We start from the raw sequence: 17,487 nt of genomic DNA on the forward strand, positions 1-17,487 counted from the left end.
TGTTATTCTCACGTCAAGTAAGCCTGTGTTCTTTGCCTCCTTGCGAGTGATCTTTTGTTTCTATTTTTTTCATAGAATAACCGTAGTAGTCAGTTTAGTGTCTTAGAGTTTTGTAGAGCCTCCGATTTTCTGCTTTATTTTTACTTTCTTTTGTGAACGGAGTTTGGTTCCTCCAGTGTTTTGTTTTCCTAGTTGTGGCTTTTGTTTACCTCCCTAGTGGAGTGATTTTCTGTTTTTAGGCTTTTTTTCCTCCTTGTTTAGGAGTAGTTTTGTTTATTAGAATATTTTCTCCCTGTTTATTTGTTCTCCCTAGGTTCCAGAGGGGTATTGCACGAAACCAGGATAAGGGATTAAGCCGGGATATGTTAGTTATCCTGGCTGAATTTTAGCCTCAAGTCGGTTGCATGAAAGCAGGTTAAATTTAACCCGGCCCAGTTACTATGGTTATTTATTCTCTGCAGCTAGCCTGCTCCAGACCAGGCTAACAACCAGGCTAAGATTATTCCCAGGGATTCATCTGGCAGTTCTGTCAATCTGACAAATTAATGGGTTTTACAGCATTTCCACGGTCTTTCTAAATATGTTACATCATTTTAATTATCCTGCATTAAAATATTACAGATAAATTATATTGTCATTTCATTAAAGTCTGACTGTTTAATTGCAACAGTTTTATAGTCATTCATGTGGTATCATTACTGTGATATATAAAGGCCTAGTGATATATTGCTATGTTAAAGGTAGGGTTGGTAATCCTGTTCAGAAACACTTTTTGTTATACTGGGAGAAATGGTCCTTCTATTATGAAAGGTATCAATACATTATGGCTTTAGAAAAAGGAACGGAAAAAATCAGAGCTCTGTAGCGGCCACAGGACTGATAAAACCCCGACCAATCCGAGCCGTTCGGTGCGAACAGAAAAAACCAATCAGGTGGCTTCATGTCTAGTTTTGCTTCCGCATACAGTCTACGCCCCGCCCCCCTCTCTCCCTGCCTACTGCGCGTCAAATTGCCATTAGAGCTTTGATGAATATGTGTATTATTGCTGTTGAGATTATAAAAAGTGACCAATAAAGTTGCAAAGGTGGTATCAATTAAGTCTGTGACGAGGGTAATATAGTATATATAGGTCCAACTCCCATTCACCTGTTCCCTCTTCATAATGGCGTGCCCTTCTTTGAAGGATGTTCTGGATGAGGAAGCCCTAATCATCAGAAGAGCATTTAGGCGTGAGAGAGTCTTCCGGGACAGGTTGGACCCATTGGCTTTTGGAGATGACCATCTCATTGAGAGGTATCGATTCTCGGCCGATGGACTGAGATATTTATGTAGGCTGCTGGGGCCAAAAATACAGCACCAGACAGCACGAAGCCAGGCCCTCACTGTTCCACAGATGGTCTGTGTTGCACTGAGGTTCTTTGCAAGTGGGAGCTTCCTGTATTCTGTTGGGGATGCAGAGAACCTCAATAAAGGAACCGTATGCCGCACAATAAGACGTGTTTGGTGCTGAAGTCTCTTGTGCATGTATTCATAACCTTCCCTGGCCACAGAAGACCCCTATACATTAAGGAGGAGTTCTACAAGATTGCAGGTAACATCAATTTCAACTTGCAAAATGTAGTTTCCAATTGTACTGTAATCAGAGTTGGATAATCACTATTTTTTGTCACAGCTTTCCCTAATGTCATTAGTGCAGTGGATTGCACTCATGTCAAAATCAAATGGCCATCAGGGGAACACGAGGGGGACTTTATCAATAGACAATCCTTCCACAGCATCAATGTTCAGGTAAGAGTGGTTTGTGGTTACTGTGACTTGCATGAATTAATAGACCTCAATGGTTACATCTTATTGTTTCAGATGATCTGTGATGCTGACTGCCTTATCAGCAACGTAGAGGCAAAATGGCCTAGCTCAGTCCATGACTACAGAGTCTTTCATGCGAGTCCAATTTATGAGAGACTCTCACAAGGTAAGCCACACATCTTATTTGTAAGCACCTTGGACATTATGAGCGTTTAACTCTGCTGTATAGTTTCATAAATTGTATCTTGCTTTATCATCAGGTGAATTCTCTGGTGTGCTGCTGGGAGACAAAGGCTATGCCTGTGAGTCCTTCTTATTGACTCCCCTTGCAGACCCCCAAACCCCACCACAGCAGGCATGGTCATGCAAAGACGAGGGCTCGAATTGAGATGACCTTTGGCCTTCTTAAATCCAGATTTCAGTGCCTGCATTACCTGAGGGTTTCCTCACAGGGCCTATGATCTGGTTGCAGCATGCGCAGTGCTGCATAACATTGCAGGCCTGAGAAAGCAGAGGGCCCCCCCCGAGTGGCAATTGATGTTGAATGGGAAAATGCCGCCATTTTCCCAGGCAACAGAAATGGCAGGCTTGTCAGAGAGCATTACATTGAGCATTTTTTCAGTTAGCTTTGGATTGGATTTAAGTTACCTATTAAAAAGATCATAAGTTACATTTTGCTGTGTATGTGCATTTTGTCTAGCATTGGTAGCACAGTGTGTGGTTATGTCTTAAAATTTCCCTTCACTAAGCATACATGAAAGGAGGACATCAATGTTTTCCAGTTGAAGTTTTTTTATTTTATAGTTCTCATTTGTCTGGAACCTGGAATACAGAGGGCAAAAGTAACAATTAATACACAGCATACACAGTTATGGTTACAGTGTGCACTGACATACTCACTTCTCTCTCTAGTTTTTCAATCTCCAGGTCCAGTTTCCTGAGGGTCTTGTGCTTCATTTGTGAATCAAGCTCCATGTCTATAAGCTCTCTCTTTTTGACTTGGATTTTCACCTCTGCCAGCTTGATTTGCCTCTCATGGTATTTAATGTACGGACTCCTGACAGTTTGTGAATTCTGTAAAAGAAATGTCAATTAGCACAGCAGGATTTGTGCATAATGTAGATTTACTTTAGCCAATACTCACAATGTTACTTGGCTGCTTCTGAGGCTGAGCAGCGTCTGGGTCCTGTTACACGTTATTTTCTATTAGCACCAAATCACTGACTTCATATCCAGTATGGGCTAAATGAGCAAGACATTTCCACAAAATTGACATGAGACCTCAAGCCTGGAGTCCAGCAACACTGTCTCCTCAACTGCAGAAGTGCATCCTGCAGCTGCAGATGTGCCTTCCCCCTGCCGTATACATACAAGAACTTTTATTAGGATTTTTGACAGGATATGCCAGGCCTGTGATTTCAATAAAATTAACTCACCAGATCGTCTTCTGGTGGCTCCAATAGGGTGACTGTGTTCCCAGACACTGCAAGAAAATCCAAAGTCAGACAGTAATATATTTTTTGATTGTTTTCATGTGCAGTAGTGCTGCATTATATACCTTGTATGAAACAGTCAGTGTCCATTGCTGGGACACAGTCTGTGACAGTCCCTCCCGGGATCCCCTCCATCACTGGCCTCCCTTTATTAAGGTTGAGTGCCAGCTCCTCTGCTGGGGTCATAGCCTGGCTTGGTTGGCCGCCCCCGTGCCAGTTGTATGGGCTTTTTTTTTTACTGCTACAAATCATACATTCAATATGTCAGACACCTAATCTATTCACCTCATTTGTTCACTGTAATCTAAACTGAAGTCACTTACCAGCTTGCAAAATGTTCTTATATTTAATTTTGACTTGCTGCCAGGACCTCTTCTGGCCAGACAAGATCAATGAAATAGACAGAACACATAACATAGGAAAAACAGATTAAATAGATAACACTGACACACACTGTGGATAATTGTTTGCACTTAATTATATTTCCTGAGTAGCATGCACTTTTACTTGCCACATTTAAATCAAAGTGTACAACTGTTGATTAGTGGGCTTGGATAGTAACTTCTTTAGTCCTTTAGTTGTAATTATGACAGTTCTAGTGGAGCACTGTGTATTAATTGTACATTTTTGCACTACTTACTGTACGCATTGAGCCGGTCCGCGATTGTCTGCCAGGCTTTCTCCCTTTCCTTGATTACAGTGCTTTGTGCTTGTGTTGCCTTTTTTTCTTATCATTTCTTTAACCTCATCATGAAATTCCATCAGGAGCTGTTGTTCAGCGGCCTTGAAGAATGACGCGCAACACTTTTCCATTTTCCAATCTGTGATTCTGTGATCGATGCCATGGGTCTATTTGAGAATGCTGTGAACACGCACTTATCCCAACTATCTACACCTGGCTTGACATAGCCGCGCCTTTTCATCCTGGCTCAGCAAACATGCAACCGAATAAACCAAGATGCTCCGGTCAGACTAGATCAAGCTGCGCTTGCTCAGTTATCCTGGATTTCATTATTCTACTTTTGTGCAATACCCCTCTAGCCTTGATAGAATTAAGTTTTCTAGCCTGTTATGTTGACACTCTGTCAAGGAGGTTGGAATCAATAAAAGTCTGCCTTAACAGTCCTACCTCTGCATCTGAGTCCTCATTCACGTCCAGGTCGGACACATTTGACATATTAGACCTTATTTTGCATTTGCACTGATAAAAATATTTGTGCATACATTGCATATGTTACCATGGTGTGCTAATAAGAAGGGGCAACTTACCCTCATGTTGGCGCCATTCCTCCACATTTGAAAAGAAGAGTTCAATGGAAGGGCAAACCGCACATGCGTTTATGCAGTGTAAAGTTACCAATTCAGGAAATAATAAAAATGCATAATTAAATATAAATAAATGAGTAAATATTAAATAAATTAATAAAAGGACTAAAACTAATTTTAATCTACATTGAATATTAAAAAAATTCAAAAAAGTTAGTCAATCAGTCAAAGTTTCTGTCGTGACTTTGAATCTGGCATTCTTGAGAAATAGAACAAAATAATTTTAGGAGCATCAAAAGCATTGTCAAAGCTGCAGTGACAGTGTTTGATATGGAATCAGTTCTAGCAAACCTGGCTGATGTTCAAGGAGATAGAGCGAACACACGGAATTTAGCAAGGGAAATGTGGATTATTATTTACTGAAAATGATCAAAAGAAATACATACAATATTTCATGTAAGTGACGTCTGGGTGAATGGAGTGAGGGCTAGGTCAAGTGTATGAACCTTTGTCAGAAATTATGGATCAAAGGGATTTTACAGTAGCGTAAATATAGAGCATGATGCCTTTTTTCAATGCAAAAGCAGGAACTTTGAGGCTGAATTTCTCAAGAAAGATACATTAAATATGCTTGATACTGGACTTCCGGCTGAACTTCAGCCAAGATGGCAGCTTAGGCAATTAGCTCCCGATCAAAAATCGATAGAAATCCCCAAATTCGAAGACTTTTCAGAAAATAACATATCTGAACCAGAGATAGAAAGGGGAGGAAGATCAAGAAGACAGAAAGAGAAAAAAAAAACGGTAAAACAACCTGATTTAACAAACGAAGACGGAGGCGACACGATGGATGACAGTGAAGGGGAGGAAGAGCACATGGAGACAGAGGCGACGGCTATGATAAGAGCAGGACTTAAAGACATCATTAAAGAAATCCAAGATTTTAAAACTGAACTGAAAGCGGAATTTGCCTCATTCAAACAAGAAATCAAGAAGGAAATGAAAGAGGAACTCGAGGACTTCAAGAAAGATATTAACCAGCGGCTTGGAGAAGCAACTACTGAGCTAACGACACAAACAACCAGGATCACGGAAACTGAGCAGAGAATCGCAGAACTGGAGACCTGGAATGTGAGACCTAAAACAACAAAAAATACTCCAAGATATGTTGGCGGACCAAGAAGAAAGAAACCGACGGAATAATATCCGCATTTTTGGTCTTACAGAGGGAGCAGAGGGCAGCTCTGTGGCGCAATTCATAGAACAACTCCTGAAAAAAGAGCTACCTTTGCCGACAACCATGGATCTACAAATACAGCGGGCACACAGGGCCTTAATGCCAAGGCCAGCCGCTGATAAACCGCCGAGATCTATTGTGGTGAACTTCCTACAATACACAGTGAAGGAGACGGTACTGAGGGAAGCCTGGAGGAAAAAAGTTCACCATGACAACCGACAGCTCTTTTTTGATCACGACTATGCCGCTACTGTCATCCGGAAAAGAAAGGAATATAACGGTATTAAAAAAACCCTAAAGGAAAAAGGAATACGCTTTCAGACGCCTCTGACCAGAATTAAGGTTCCACTGGGAAGCTGGCCCACGGACATACGAGAGCGCACGGGAGGCTGCGAAGGAGCTGATCAGGAGGGGTATCCATGTAGAGGTACCGCCAGATGATGCAGCAGGAACCGGGATGGAGGAGCGACTTCAGCGGGCACTGTCATGGCAACGAGCCGGGAATTCACAGGACACTGCTCTGCGGGCTAAGCAGAAACTTCAGGAATTTCAAAGAAAATAACTTTGTGGATTTTGTGAGTATATTCAAACAGACTAAATAAGGATGTGGATGGGAAGATCAACAGTGACTGCCGCTGTATTACTATTTTGATTGGTCTTCTTTTGTTTACTACGGATCGGTGACTATGACGTTTTTCTAGGAGGTAATAATGCAGAGACATTATTGGACTTTAGGACCAAGCTTACCTAGAGAGGGGCCCCTGTACGCTGTGGGATATTCCCCTCAACCCACGGAGGTAACGTGGGAGGCGCACACAGACATGCGCCTGTCTTTGGAGGTCACATTTTTGTTTGCTGTTCTGTTTCAAACCGTTCTATGTTCTCTTATTGTTGTTGCCGGTCGCCATGGTTACGTTAAGGATCCAAAGCCAATTCAAGACTTTATGAAACTATTATGAGTATTATTTCACTGGTGTCATTGAATGTTAATGGGCTGAACAACCAAATTAAGAAAAGTAAAGTAATCTTGAAAATGAGGAAAATTAAAGCTCAAGTCATCTTTATGCAGGAAACACATTTATCTCGGGGAGAACATGAAAAGCTAAAGAAATTTGGTTATAGAAACTCTTTCTATAGCACATGCAGGCAGAGCCGAAAAAGAGGGGTTGCTATAATGATACAAAATGCAGTCAATTTCGAATGCTTAAAAGAAATTAAGGATGATGAAGGACGTTATATAATTGTTAAAGGAAAATTAGACAACAAGATGGTTACCTTGATTAACATCTATGCCCCACCAAAAAGTGACAAGCACTTCTTTAAGGCTCTATTTGCAATTATAGCATCAGAATCAGAAGGGACTTTGGTATGTGCAGGAGATTTTAATGTAAGTCTTGACCATAGGATAGACACAACAAGCACAAAAAGAAGTAGGACCCACTTAACTAAATTCATGAATATACTATTGAACGAGCAGGGCTTGACAGACGTATGGAGAGAACTCCACCCGACAGGAAAAGATTATACACATTACTCCAACACACATCACATTCACTCTAGAATAGACTATGTATTTATGAACACTTTGGATATACATAAGGTAAGGGAATGTAAAATCGGTGTGGCTGATATCTCTGATCACAATGCAGTTCATTTAGCTATACAAATAAATAATATACCGAAGAACACGACCTGGAAACTGAACAAAAGTATATTGAACAATAAAGTAATAACCGAGCAAATCAGACAGGATATAAAAGATTTATCCAAGAAAACGACACGGTTGAAATTAACCCAGCTATCCTGTGGGATTCTTTAAAGGCCGTAATTAGAGGAAAATTGATCGCTATAACAACACATCAAAAGAAACTAAAACAAGTAGCTTACTTGAATCTGACCGAAAAATTAAAAATCCTGGAAATAAGTTATCAAAGCACCCAAAGCACTGAACTTTTGCAGAAAATAAAGACCACCAAAACGGAGATAGACGAAATTCTTAGAGGAGAGATAGAGAAAAAACTTAGATATGTGAGACAGGAATACTATGAAACTGGCCCTAAAGCTACCAGACTACTGGCAAGGCGAATTAAGAAGCAACAGACACTGAATACAATACACAAAATCAGAGACCCCCAATCAGGAGAGTTAAAATATAAAACTAAAGAAATAGAGAACATATTTACAGAATATTACAAAAATCTGTACACTCAAATAAGTTCATCGAGCGAGGAGTCAAAAAGACGATTTCTCAACATACTTGATTTACCAACCATTGGACAACAACAAAATGACAATCTTAATGCTCCTATAGCATGTGAAGAAATAACCAAAGCCATATCCAAACTTAAAGCTAATAAAACTCCTGGAGGTGATGGTTTCCCATCAGAGTGGTATAGAGCCTTCAAAGAGGAATTGGTACCTCTGCTTGAATCCTCCTTCAATTGCACTCTCGAGGAAGGCCATTTACCGCCATCTTGGAATGATGCAATAATTTCAATAATCCCCAAAGAAGGAAAAGATACGGAATACTGCAATAACTTTAGACCAATATCAGTTCTTAATGTAGATTACAAAATATACACCTCTATTATTGCACGAAGATATGAGAACTTTTTGAGTGACTTGATTGACGAGGATCAAACTGGTTTCATTACAGCCCGCCAAACACAAGACAGTATTAGAAGGACCATTCATATAATTAACACAATACAAACAAATAAAAACAGTGCTGTTTTGCTAAGCCTTGATGCTGAAAAGGCTTTTGATAGTGTAAATTGGAACTTCCTATATCTATATTAGAACGTTTTGGATTTAGTAAAGACTCAGTAAATTGTATTAAAACTATCTGTCAAAGCCCTACAGCCAGAATAAAGGTCAACGGAAGCCTAACAGAGAGGATAACTTTAGGAAGAGGTACACGGCAGGGATGCTGTTTATCTCCACTCCTCTTTGCTTTATATATTGAGCCATTAGCACAAGCAATCAGACAGAGTCAGGAAATTAGAGGTATTATGATCAATGGACAAGAACACATAATAAGCTTATTCGCGGATGACATTATTATATACCTGGATACCCCCAACTCAAATTTTACACAGCTGATGCAACTTATAGATACATTCAGTGACCATTCAGGATATAGAATAAATGTAAATAAAACACAAATTCTGACCTTTAATTATAGCCCATCCCCAAAAATCAAGAAAGCCTACAAATTAAAATGGCACACTAAAACTATCAAATATCTTGGTGTGACACTAACAAAACAGCTCACCTCTCTTTATAAAGCAAACTATGATCAGATCCATTCCCAGATCAGTGGGGACATTGAAAGATGGTCAACCCTGACATTAGATTTCAACTCAAGAATAGAAATAATTAGAATGAACACCCTCCCTAGACTATTATATTTTTTTCAGTCTCTACCTATTAATGTTCCTCAAGAAAAGCTTAAATTATGGGACAAAATGATTTCCAGGTTTGTGTGGAAGACCACGCATAAGATACTGTACACTTCAATTAGGAAAGGATAAGGGCGGCATGGCACTCCCTAACTTGAAAGACTATTATCGCTCAGCACAACTTAGAACTATAGTCAAATGGTGTGACAAAGAATATTGTACAAAGTGGAAAGACATTGAGAGGACGGTGGCAAGCATCCAAACCCAGTCCCTGATTGGTAACTCTAGTTTGATGAAATCATTACAAGACTCGATTGATCCTATAATTTTACACACGTTGAATGTCTGGTTTGATTTAGTCAAGCAGTACAAACTCGAAAGTGATGTTAAAATATTAAGTTGGTTTGCATATGATGAAAGGTTTAAGCCAGGCCTGAATGATCACAGCTTTAGGGACTAAGCTGGGAAAGGCCTCACAGCCACGTGTACATTAACAAAGAAGGGACATGTAATGAGCTTTCAGGAGTTAAAAACAACTTACGGACTGGATAATGGGGATCATTTTAGGTATCTGCAGTTAAGGGATTATTTTATAAAGGAAATACAAACTGTAAAATCTCTGCATGGTGTACTCAGGGCCGGCCCGTGGCATAGGCAGTATAGGCAAACTTCCACTATTCTTAAAACTACTTGGTATCATGTCTTAATATGAAGATAATAAGCCCACATTAATTTAACTGCATAGCAAAGCCTGTTAAATAGGAATACTAATAATAATAATGATGACACGTTACTTTCCTAAGACGCCCCCCCCCCGACTAATTAGACTGTACCTGCTACCTGGGGGAGGATGGTCGTGACCCCAAGGCAAGCTCGACAACAATATGTCATAACGTCCCAAACTGTCTGGTGCCCAGGGGAGGAAAAAAAGAAAAGAAGAGGAGGAAAAACGAGACAAAGACAGAGGTAATGTTACAATCAAGATGATGTCATGACATTATTTGTGTGTTGCAGAACGACGATAACGTCGTTAACCATTAGCATAACATGGTTTGTTGTTAAACTGTTAGTTTTATCGCCAGTTAATGTTATGGAAGAGCCTAAGTTGTTATGGAAAATAGTAATGTAACTACTCCCACCTTACTTCCCAGTAACCAAGTACATTTTGGTTGAAAAGACGTCTAAAAGACGTCTATGGTAACCGGTGAAAAGACGTGTATCTATGGTAACCGGTGAAAAGACGGTGAAAATTGGTTGAAAAGTTAAAGTTTTTTTACCGGCTATATGGAGACATTTATTCAACTTTCACATAGAAAACATATTTCACCGGGAATTGCTGTATAGAAAAGTCCCAGCTTATTTAGTGTGCAGACATAACCTATATAGTTTCATATTTATGATATTTTATTCAACATTAAATGCTTTGAAATTACGTTTTGTTTAGTCATCATTTCACCTCCTCTCATTTATAGAAAACACGTCAAAATAATCAATACAATCTCTGTAGAGAGCTACAACTGAGCTAATTATCAACCGACATCAAACTAATGTGTGTTTTGTGACACGTTGATGTTGTAACCGTTTTCAGACGATTGAAAAGACGTTCAGACCTCATATCAACCTGTTTTTAACCGGAAATCAAACGTTGAAATTAGGGTTTGTGCTCCCTGGGTTTCCTCAGGGTAATGTGTAAATATTAGATCTATTCAGCATTTTTATTAACATCTGGTTAGCTAAGGTTTTCTTAGCTTGTAATAGTCAATCAAAATGCTATTCCTTTTCCACCCTTTTATTATAGTTGTAAGCCTAGCTGTATGTTGTGTTACAGTTCATATTGTCTAAAGTGTGTTTATAGTGTTAAACTTTACATCAGTGTTAAAGTGCACATAATTCATGTTATAGCTAGCATAACTTAGCATTCCCACATTCTATATTATACTGCAGTTTACTGCTTCTTTGCATTCTGCTAATCAGCATTTTGTTGTAATGACAATAAAATTGAATCTTATATAGTTTGCATATCAGAAAAAGTACATTGTATATTATATATGTACAGTATAGTGAACATCATGCATGTATCTCTTAGATTTTTCATTTATATTATTTCATTTCATTTTATTCTTGAAATCATATTAGCCTATGTATCATATCATATTTATTATTAGACTGGTGTCACATACTCCTCTTTTCTCTTCAGATGCGCTGTTGAGGTTTCTCAGTCCCACTCCTGCAAATCTTGGGCCACCTACAGCATCAAGCGCTCCTCCTGTTGCCTCCACCTCAGCAGCACCACCCAGAAGTGATGCAGCAGCATGTCACTTGTTTACACTTTTTATTTTGTGGGTATTTAAATCTTATACTTTATGTAAGCTATTTATATTATATTTCATATATTCATATCATATTTTTTTGTATTTCTTTCTAATTTGTTCTAAGTATTTTGATTGGGCAATTGCTTTCTTTAAATAAAAGAATGTCCAAGATAAAGCTATTAAGTTTCTTGTGAGTATGTACACCAGCAGTGGAATTTACTTCGATGCGAGGGGGGCGCCACCTAAAATCTTGCCTAGGGCGCCACATTGGTTAGGGCCGGGTCTGGGTGTACTTGAAGTATTGACGAGGTCATACAGTGGAACCAAAACCAAGGAAATCTCAACACTATACCGAAACCTACGAGACTCAGAAGGTGTCTCTACATTATACATCAAAGAGAAATGGGAAAGGGAACTGAATATCAACATTACTCTGGAAGAATGGCAAGATATGTGCGAAACACAGCCCACAACTACAAACTCAAGAACATGGCGGGAGTTCGGGTGGAAAAACCTGACGCGTTACTTCACTACGCCCAAACTGAAAAGTAAATGGACTGGTTCTCTGGACACATGCTGGCGGATGTGTGGAGAGAGAGGAGCAAATCACACACACATCTTTTTGAGGTGCCATAAGATTAACTCTTTCTGGGAAGAAGTCCACAGCATAATTTAAAAAATTTTGGGATATGCAATACCAAGAGAGTTTAAAGTCATGTACCTCGGAAGTCTGAATGATTATGTGCCAGAAAAAGATAGATATTCAACTAAAATATTACTGGTTACATGTAAAAAGGCAATAACGAGAATCTGGTGCAAGACTGAGGCACCTAATAAAAATCAGTGGTTAGAAATAATGAGGGACGTTTACACCATGGAGAGAATGACTTACCAACTCAGACTGAAGGAGGGTCTCTTTATGAGTAAGTGGGAGAAATGGTTGCTATATGACACAGCAAAAGATGCTTAAAAACCAACCAAGTATGTTTTAAATTCTTTACTCTGGATACACGTAACCATGTGTGACATATATTTTGTTTGTTTGCATGCCTTTTAAGTTCTTCTTTTATTTTCTCTTTTATATGCTCTGGAATTGAGACTCAAGTACCTATGTAGATTATTGCACAAAATCCCAATAAAATATGAGTTAAAAAAAAAAATATATATATATATATATATATATATATATATATATATGCTTGATACTGAGTGAGTGAACAGTCAGGATGGTCCAGGAAGTGTATCAACCTTTGTCAGAAATTATGGAGGATTTTACAGTAGTGTAAATATCACGCATAATGCCTTTTTTCAATGCATAAGAAGGAACTTTGAGTCTGAATTTCTCTAAAATGATACATGCAAAATGTTTGATACTAAGTCAGTGAGTAGTAAACGTAGTCTCGAAGTGCAAAATGTCATCCATTTCCCTTTTCCCCAACGAGCTGGGTTCGTAACAGTTATGTCCAGTGATATTGAGGTTGATGGCCACAAGCTTTTTGAAATGATTCGGTCAATATATGTACAGGCTGATTGGATTTGTTAAGGTTTTTGTTCACAATCGAAGCTTGATAAGCGCAGTTTCGGGAGCGGGAACACACACCAATTACACCCCTTCCGGCTCCTATATAAACAGACCTAACAGCTTCCCCCTCGTTCACTCTCGCTTTCGAGTTTCACGTGCAGGCAGTCTCAGTCAAGCTTTCATGGTCATCCCAGAAACAGATCGTACTTCGCGCATCGCATCAACAAAACTTGAACAAATGCTACGATTACTACTCCAAGAGTGAACTCACCACGGATCACGAACTGCAGATCAACCCGTCCGACTTGACTGAAGATTCGTGGGAAACCGGTTCTCCTCTCGTCACACAGCAGCAATCACCGCCCGGTTCGGCACGCGTGACGTCACAGAGCCCCGTAGCCCCACGGTCACAGCGCCCCCCGGCAGGGGCCAGGTAGTATTGCGCTACTCATTCTACTCAAACTTGTCAGTATTATCGTTTTGGTGTCATAAAAGAAAAAGAAGGAAAATAAATAAATTAATTAATTAATTAATAAATATAAATAATTAAATTAAATTAAATAAAAGTGGCTCCCGAGCAGCAGTCCACAAACCAGTGGGTGACGTCACATTGTTACGTCCATTTCTTCTATACAGTCTATGGCATTATACCAACGGTATAGATTCGTAATTAATTTAAAGTTACTTCCACATTGTCTTTTCCATATACCAGCTGGAAGCTTCTCGCGCAGCTACTCTAATGTCACTTTGCCATTGCACACCGTTACACGTGCTTGAACATTACAAACACCAGGTTGCACGTTGCCAGCATATCGAGTCAATCGTCATTTTAGGCATCATCTGCCATTAAACGCATCATATTGCACGTTACTAACACAGTTATCACAATACTAACCAAAAAAACTCTGTATCGTCCACGTTAAAAGCTGGATCGCAAGCTACTAACACAATTTATCACAAATACAACTAACCTGAAATTGCTTCTATATTGTCTGAGTCATAAACCCCCTGCCGTCTCCTCACTCCAACCGCAGCGCCGCTCCTAGACAGGGACATCAGGCACCGGGATGCCTGCGACCCATGCGGTTTCTTACTCCAGCCACAGCATTTCGTTTAGACAGGGACATCAGGCACCGGGATGCCTGCGACCCATGCGGTTTTCTTTACTCCAGCCACAGTGTTCTGTTTAGACGGAACATCAGTCACAGTGATACCAGCAACCACGCCATTTCCTCAATACGACCGCAGCGCTTCGTTTAGACAGGGACATCAGGCACCGGGATGCCTGCGACCATGCTGTTTTCTAAATCCAACAGCAGCACTTCGCTTAGTCGTCTACATCAGGCACCGGGATGCCTGCGACCTATGCGGTTTTCTTTACTCCAGCCACAGCATTTCGTTTAGACAGGGACATCAGGCACCGGGATGCCTGCGACCCATGCGGTTTTCTTTACTCCAGCCACAGTGTACTGCTTAGACGGAACATCAGACACAGTGATACCAGCAACCATGCCATTTCCTCACTACGACCGCAGCGCTTTATTTAGACAGGGACATCAGGCACCGGGATGCCTGCGACCCATGTGGTTTTCTTTACTCCAGCCACGCATTTCATTTAGACAGCATTTCGTTTAGACAGGGACATCAGGCACCGGGATGCCTGCGACCCATGTGGTTTTCTAACTCCAACCAGTGTTCCGCTTAGACGGGAACATCGGGCACAGTGATACCAGCAACCATGGCGTTTCCTCACTACGAGCCCAGCGCTTCGCTTAGACAGGGACATCAGGCACCAGGATGTCTGCGACCATGCTGTTTTCTAAATCCAACAGCAGCACTTCACTTAGTCGTGTACTTCAGGCATCGAGATGCCTGGGACCGATGCTGTTTCCTTAAATCCAACAGCAGCACAGCGCTTGTTTAGACAGGGACATCAGGCACCGGGATGCCTACGACCCATGCTATTTCCTTAAATCTAACAGCAGCACTTTGCTTAGTTATGGACATCAGGCATCGGGATGCTTGCATCCCATGCTGTTTATTTGTCCAACCACAGCACTTCGTTCCAACGGGAACATCGGGCACCGGGATGCCTACAACCCTTGCCGTCCCTTCATTCCAATCACAGCACTCGGCTTAGGCCAGAACATCAGCACCAGGATGCCAATGACCCCTGCTGTTTTTCACTACATCTGCACCACTTCAATTCGGCCAGGATGTTTGATGTCAGTGACCCCGCCGTTTACTCAACTTAACCTTGGCTCGCCTAGTTCGACAGCAGGCAGCTTTTATCGTGGACATCCTGCTCTAGTTGCCACAGAGCCTGCTCTAGTCAAGGCTCCTGGCACCGAGAGCTGCCAGCACTCTGCTTCAACCGGAACATCTGCCCCCGGGCTTCCAGCGCCCTGCTGTCTCATCATCAAGGTACCAGGATAACCCATATTTGACTACACTGATCCCTGCAGCTCATTTCTCCCGGGCAGTGACACCGGGATGTCATTGCCCCCAAGTGCTACTCCCGCAACCTCATCAGACAGAACGATGCATTGTTCTCCGCCAAATGGCCAGCTGAGACCACCCCCTTTCACACGTTTAACGTAAACTACCTGTCGTTCTCTCTCGTCACTTCGACCATTTCATTATCAACGCCCCTTTCACATGTTTAACGTAACCTACACTTCGTCCTATCTCATCACTTCTACCATTTCATTATCAATGCCCCTGTCACACGTTCAAAGTAACATATATATATATATATATATATATATATATATATATGTCGTCCTATTTCACCACCATAACTATTTCATTATCGACGCTCTATCGTATCGTCCTGTCGCTTCTGTCTTCCTTGTCACGGAACCAATCCTGTCTCGCTTGTGGTTCCATCTCCTCTCTAGTCAGAACGGTATCTCCTTCTTTTATGATGATCAGCTGACTAACTCCCTTGACATCCAGCTACACTGATGCCGCTCCCTCTGCTGATTTTGGGGGTTTCTACAACGGTAGATGGTTAGCATCAGAATGGCCCCCAGAACTCATGGACAATTGCCAGGTCGCTTCCTCCGCCTCTTCGAAATCTACCCCCGTAGTAGCCACCGCTGTTCTATGGGGACACGAATAGTCTAGTTAATCCATTCTTATACACTATGATAATCTCAGTCGTTGAAATCATTAACCAAGGTCGCTCCAACTCCTTTTCAATCACACCATTCATGCGTCGCTCACGTGGCACTCCATCACTAACCAATATCCTCCGCACCGCCTACGTCCCAGGCCACCATAATACCATCGCTGACTCTCTCTCTCATTTTATGTTCCAGAAGTTCAGAAACTGGCTCTGCACGCCAAACCGCTGCCGACTCCAGTTCCTCCATATTCTGCACTGACTTCAATCTGTAAATCCATCTTTAATACTACTGATTTTCGAATTCCAAACTACAATATTAACAGCTTATCTTCTACACTCTCCTCCTACTGGACAGCTTGGAATAAGTTCCAACACTTTAATGACCGACACAACATCATTTCCCTCTCGTTCTATCTCACCACCGTCATCTGCTACATCACCTATGCTCATTCTGCCATGAACATAAAACACCTACTATCAAATCCTACCTCATCGGTACTAGTTTTTCTCCAAACTAATCACAGGTAATCCCAGCCCAGCCATAAACCATACCCAAGTAAGTCACTTCTCGCTGGTCTCGTCAGCCAAGAACCAGCCAAACGGCTTTCTCTTACCGCCGAACTGCTGTCCACTTGCTTACACACCATTCGTTGAGGATACCAAACTCCTCACATCGCCCTGACCCTCAAAGCGAGGTTCATATTCCATATTCCATATAGCATCTTCAGTTTCCTTGGATGCTCAGAATTCACTGTGTCACCATCACACTTCGACCCGTGCCGTTTTGCTTGTATCTTGGACTCTCACTATTAACGGTCATTAACGTATCACAGCTATATCTGCTCAGACTCAACGATCTAAGATCCGCACGAGCACGTCTCAAATAATTGGAGGTTTTTTGGGGGTTCGTCACTGCCCGGGCGCAGCGGCGGATCCTTCGTCCGACCTCCCCACACCGCATCAAGAATCACCGTATCAAGAATCGTTCCGCATCAAGAATACACAATTCATTCAAATTCTGTCAATAAATCTGTTAAAACGTATCTCGTTGGTGATGTGTTCCTTGCTCGTGAAAGATGCATTAAATCAACTCAGAGTATGTTTTTAAAAGAATGAATGTCCTGTACCTGGGTAATTATGAAGACATCACAAGTTGTCTGACAAAAATCGGTCGTAGGCATCACAAGTTAAATGAGTTTATTTGAATGTGTCCAATATCCAACATCCAATATCGAAACAATTACACCACTTAACAACGTATACAGTTTTTCTCCCCTGGCGGCGGTGCGTGGTGGTGGTGGTGACTGGCTATGTCCCCAC

General features: G+C 41.2%; 1 pseudogene; it reads left to right on the forward strand.

The window, feature by feature from the left end:
- The first annotated feature begins 1,162 nt into the window (after window positions 1–1,162).
- Window positions 1,163–2,515, forward strand: LOC128376918 (putative nuclease HARBI1; annotated as a pseudogene).
- Window positions 2,516–17,487: the final 14,972 nt, after the last annotated feature.

The sequence above is a fragment of the Scomber japonicus genome, chromosome 17, assembly GCF_027409825.1.
Source record: "Scomber japonicus isolate fScoJap1 chromosome 17, fScoJap1.pri, whole genome shotgun sequence".
Lineage (NCBI taxonomy): Eukaryota > Metazoa > Chordata > Actinopteri > Scombriformes > Scombridae > Scomber > Scomber japonicus.